The 6,000-nt window shown below is 39.9% G+C and overlaps 1 long non-coding RNA gene across 1 annotated transcript; it reads left to right on the forward strand.

The window, feature by feature from the left end:
• The first annotated feature begins 34 nt into the window (after window positions 1-34).
• On the forward strand, window positions 35-5,624 carry LOC308076521. The gene is made up of 3 exons (XR_013932292.1): window positions 35-158; window positions 4,937-5,272; window positions 5,422-5,624. It is a non-coding gene; the product is annotated as an uncharacterized lncRNA (long non-coding RNA).
• Window positions 5,625-6,000: the final 376 nt, after the last annotated feature.

Consider the following 6,000-nt stretch of genomic DNA (forward strand, 5'->3'; position numbering starts at 1 on the left):
TAAGTCTTTCCTCTTACAGCTCATAGCCAGCATTTATTAACACAGAAGATCATATTATTATTATTAATTCATTATTATTATTGTTATTATTATCATATTGTACGGAGTTATGAAGACTGTGTTTGGGCTTCTGCTGGCGTTGTCTGCAGTGTGTCAAAGTGAGTCTTTAATTCTTTGGTTTTCATCTGTGTCTGTGTGTCATAACAAAGTATTATTATTACTGTGAAGTTGAACGCTTTGCTGTCTGTCTGTCTGTCTGTCTGTCTGTCTGTCTGTCTGTACATTTTTTATTCTGGACTTTTACCTCTAACAGAGTATTTCCACTTTGCAGTATTGATACTTTTACTTAAGTCAGAAATGTGAGTACTTTTTCCACCACTGTCAGGGAGTGAGTTCTACAGACTGGTCCTCTCAGGTGGTCAGGGAGGGGGGGAGGGGGGGAGTTTATTGTTTTCAGAACGGAGGTGTTGAGAGGAGGTCTGTGCCTTGAGGCAGAGGTTCTCAAACTTTTTCATGTCAGGGACCCCACATTGATATGTATTTGGTTTTCCAATACTTTAAAGATTAAAAAATAAATAAAAGCGCCACCAGGAGGCCGGTTTTTGCAAAACAAATATTGTGACAGTATAGGCCAGTGGTTTTCAACCTTTTTCATGCCAAGGACCCCTACATTGATATACATTTGGCCGCGGACCCCCTTTTGAAAATGTTTTGTGCCAGGGACCCCCAGAAGCAAAGATATCAGTTAATCTTGGCTTTAAAATGTATAAATATTCAAAGATATGCGCACCTTTTCAAGGTTTTTCAAAAATAGCAGATCTACAAGCTCATGCCGCTATGAGCTTGTAGATCTGCTATTTTTGAATAGCCAAAGCTAAGTGGTTAAAAATGATTGTGACGCTGTGTTAACTCATTTCGCTGGGGACCCCCTGTTACTCCCTCAAGGACCCCCTGGTGGTCCCTGGACCACCGGTTGAAAACCACTGCTATAGGCTACTCTTACAGATTGTGTCCAAACGTCACACAAATCTGTACACAGTATCTCTCTATAGTCATTACACAAAACGGATCTTTCACATTTTTTCATATTCCATCCTGATTGGCGAATTCCGAACATTGCTTTGGCCCACAATAACCTCCCTGACCTGGAGGAGACCTGTGCTCCGAGGAGAACTTTTTCTAGTTCATACTGCACTTTACATTTAAACAGATCTCAAAGTGTTTCAATACAGGGTACAAATATCTGCAACAAACAACACATCTGAGAACAAAAATATAGAAACATTTCTAGAGAAAGAACACTTTTCTTTTTCTCTGACTTTTTTTTAATAAGAGTATTAATACTTCTGCTAAAGTAAAACATTTTAATACTTTTTCCACCACTGGTCAGGGAGGGTGTTCCTCATTAGAGGGCCAGCTGAGCAGGAGGCCCGGTCGGTCGCCCATGGTGCGGAGCTTGTTGTTTTTTTTGGGGGGGGGGTTATTGATTCCAGAACAGAGGGGTTGAGAGGAGGTTTGTGGCTTGAGGAGGCAGAGGTTCTCAAACGTTTTCGTGTCAAGGACCTCCACATTGATAGTTGGTTTTCCAATACTTTCAATTAAAAAAATATATAAAGGTAAAAAATAGCATATATACAAGCTTGCAGCACGGTACGAAGTGACCCGCTGTGAGCTTGTAGATCTGCTGTTTTTTAATAGCCAATGTAATTCATAAAATATGGATAAAGTGGTTAAAATGGTTGTGATGCTGTATGAACACATTGTGTTGTCCCTGGACCACACTTTCAGATCTACTACCTTAAGGTAAGGGGGGGGGGAGATGGTGAGACAGGGAGACAGTGAGAGGAGGATAGGAGATGGGGAGACAGGGAGATCATCAGTGTTGTCCAGGGTGTTTTAGATCAGTGGTTCTCAACCTTTTCAGGCCACGACCGAAACCCCCACCCCCCCCAAATAACATTTGAACTGGGGACCCCCCACCCAGACAAGAGTTGTGGCATTATAATGTAGGTTGACTCAGTTCCCACAGATACATATTGTGAAAATAGCCGATCTACAAGCTTTTGAGCTTGTATATTGGTATTTTTTCATTTAATTTCTATTCATTTATTTATATTTTTTTTGTTTTAAAAAGGTCTTAAAAGTCCTTTAAATGTCATCCCCAAAAAAATCATGTGGGGACCCACCTGGGGGTCGCGACCCACAGGTTGAGAACCACTGTTTTAGAGAAGGTTCAGACAGCGTCCCTGTGTCAGCTGATCTGAGTGAGGAGGAGGGTTGTAAGGGTTGGATCATGTCTGAAGGTACTGTGTGGGGGTGTCATGTGTTTGGATGCTTTGTAGGCCAACATCAGTGTTTTATACAGGCTGTGAGCAGCAAGTGGTTGGCAATGAAGGGAGAGGAGAAAGAGGAGACATGAACATTTTGGCTGGTTGAAGGCCAGGCGTGGTGAGGAACTGTGGATCATTTAGAGGGGCTTCAGTGAGGATGCAGGGAGGCCAGTGAGGAGCAGCTACAGTAGTCAGGTTTTGACATTATTCATGTCTGGATAAGGAGCTGGGCTGACTCCTGCTGTTGCCGTGTGTGTGTGTGTGTGTGTGTGTGTGTGTGTGTGTGTGTGTGTGTGTGTGTGTGTGTGTGTGTGTGTGTGTGTGTGTGTGTGTGTGTGTGTGTGTGTGTGTGTGTGTGTGTGTGTGTGTGTGTGTGTGTGTGTGTGTGTGTGTGTGTGTGTGTGTGTGTGTGTGTGTGTGTGTGTGTGTGTGTGTGTGTGTGTGTGTGTGTGTGTGTGTGTGTGTGTGTGTGTGTGTGTGTGTGTGTGTGTGTCTGACTGATTTAGTCCAATCAATGAGGTTCCAGACTCAAGCCAGGTGTGAATGCTTCAATCAGCCACGCCACATACATGTCTGCTGTAAATGTATCCATTATTCAGATAATAATCTGTACAGAAAGAAGCTACAATCACTATTAATGTAATAAAAGAAAAAGTCAAATTGCTCTGAGCACACAGTTAAATCCTCAGTGTTAATTGACCGTTACGGGTCCATGTGGTTATGTGTACACTAAGGGTCCATTTGGTTACATTTATATACACAGGGTCCATTTGGTTACATTTATACACTCAGGGTCCATTTGGTTACATTTGTACACTCAGGGTCCATTTGGTTACATTTGTACACTCAGGGTCCATTTGGTTATATTTGCACACTCAGGGTCCATTTGGTTAGCCTGGTAAACCCTCCCTCCGGAAATCTCATTTCTATTTGATTCTGGAATCAAATAGAAATGAGATTTCCGGAGGGAGGGTTTACCAGGCTACCATTTGGTTACATCTGTACACTCAGGGTCCATTTGGTTACATTTATACACACAGGGTCCATTTGGTTACATTTGTACACTCAGGGTCCATTTGGTTACATTTGTACACTCAGGGTCCATTTGGTTACATGTGTACACTCAGGGTCCATTTGGTTACATTTGCACACTCAGGGTCCATTTGGTTACATTTGTACACTACACTCAGGGTCCATTTGGTTACATTTGTACACTCAGGGTCCATTTGGTTACATTTGCACACTCAGGGTCCATTTGGTTACATTTGTACACTCAGGGTCCATTTGGTTACATTTGTACACTCTGGGTCCATTTGGTTATATTTGTACACTCAGGGTTCATTTGGTTACATTTGTACACTCAGGGTTCATTTGGTTACATGTGTACACTCAGGGTCCATTTGGTTATATGTGTAATCATTTAACAGTGTAGAGACATAAACCATAAACAGATGAAAGATGTTAGATAGATTAAACGCTGACATCTTAACCTCAGCTTCTGTTTTTTCACTCCTCTTCTTCCTCTGTTTGTGCGTCTTTACCAGAATAACTCCTCCTCTTCCTCTATTAGTGCTGTCCTGTCTTTACCACAGGCACGCAATAAGTTACTTACACACAGTGGTGTAAAGTAACTAAGTACATTTACTCAAGTACTGTCCTTAAGTTAAATTTTGAGTTTTTTTTTTTTTTTTTACTTTACTGGAGTATGTCCAATTTTCAGTACTTTTACTTCTACTCCCCTACATCTCAGAGGCAAATATTGTATTTTTAATGCACTACAATTATGTTAACACTTTAGTTACTAGTTACATTTGATTATTAATACAAAACATACATTACCCACTTCAGCCCTATATATACATCTCGGCCATTTGAAAATAGCAGATCTACAAGCTCACATTGTGAGCATGTAGATCTGCAATTTTCAAAAGATTTTTATACATTTTATACATTTAAAAACTTGTGAAATACATTTTAGCTGGCGTCTCCCTGGTGGTCCCCGGACCCCACTTTGAGAACCAATGACATACAGGTTGAATCAGACACGCACACGCGCACACACACACACACACACACACACACACACACACACACACACACACACACACACACACACACACACACACACACACACACACACACACACACACACACACACACACACACACACACACACACACACACACACACACACACACACGCACACACACACCATTTGTACCATTTCCTTCTCCTATTTGCACATAACTGAAGGGAATGACGTCACTGTAGCTAAAACAATATTATAGAATTCATTCTTATTTCAGGGTGAAGTAATAGCTATTAAACGATCAGTCATGATTATAAGAAATTGTAGATTTTCCTAATGTTTTTATGTTCATACTATACAGGTATAGAGACCCACTGTGATGTTATTTATTTATCTTATATTTCATACTATACAGGTATAGAGACCCACTGTGATGTTATTTATTTATCTTATATTTCATACTATACAGGTATAGAGACCCACTGTAATGTTATTTATTTATCTTATATTTCATACTATACAGGTATACAGACCCACTGTAATGTTATTTATTTATCTTATATTTCATACTATACAGGTATAGAGACCCACTGTGATGCCAGACAGAATGGAACTCAATGTTATGCAGCTGTGAATGGAACCGTTGATCTACGACTGGTGGAGAAGATTGATGGAAAACATGAATACTCATGGTCACAAAATGTTATTACTAACACATTAGTAATACTCAAGGTTAAAAACAAGAACTTTGTGATTATTGAGTCTTACACATACAGATCATCCTTTGATGTCAGTAGTGGGACATTTAAGATGAATGACATCACAAAGAGCGATGAAGCTCATTATGTCCTTAACATCAGTGACTCATCAGGACGGCTCATTGAAACTAAACATCTCCATCTGTCTGTTGAAGGTAAAGTGTTACTAATAAGAACTGATATAAAATAATCAATAATCATTGACAACAACAACAACAACATATTCCAGTATCTCAGAGAGAATGTCACTTTTCTATTGTTAAGTTTAAGTACAATATGTATTGTAATATTTCATATATTTCAGATGTTTCTCCTGTTCCAGACCCAGGCAGATCTTATTATTATGTCATGATGTCAGCTGCAGCTGCTGTGCTTGTTGTCCTGGTCCTGGCCATTAGAGGGAGCTGTGTTCAGCATCAGAGGAGCAGAGAGCAGGAGCAAGGTATGAACCAGGGTGATGGACACTTTGATGATGGAGGCACCAGTGGTGTAAAGTAATTAAGTACATTTACTCAAGTACTGTACTTAAGTACAATTTTGATGTACTTTTACTTTACTGGTGTATTTCCAATTGTCACTACTTTTACTTCTACTCCACTACATCTCAGAGGCAAATATTGTACTTTTACTCCAGTACAATTATTTGAAAACTTTAGTTACTAATTACTTGATTATTATTACAAAACATAAATTAAGCACTTCTGCCCTATATACATTTCGGCTTTTTGAAAATAGCCGATCTACAAGCTCACAATGCGACGCATTGTGAACTTTTTTCGTAAATGTATGTCCTATACTTCGTCATTCTATGTCACACAAAAGTAGCAAAAAGAGCCGATCTACAAGCTCAAAACGTGTTGTTTTGAACTTGTAGATCAGCATT

This window comes from Gymnoscopelus braueri, assembly GCF_963280865.1.
Source record: "Gymnoscopelus braueri genome assembly, chromosome: 20".
NCBI lineage: Eukaryota > Metazoa > Chordata > Actinopteri > Myctophiformes > Myctophidae > Gymnoscopelus > Gymnoscopelus braueri.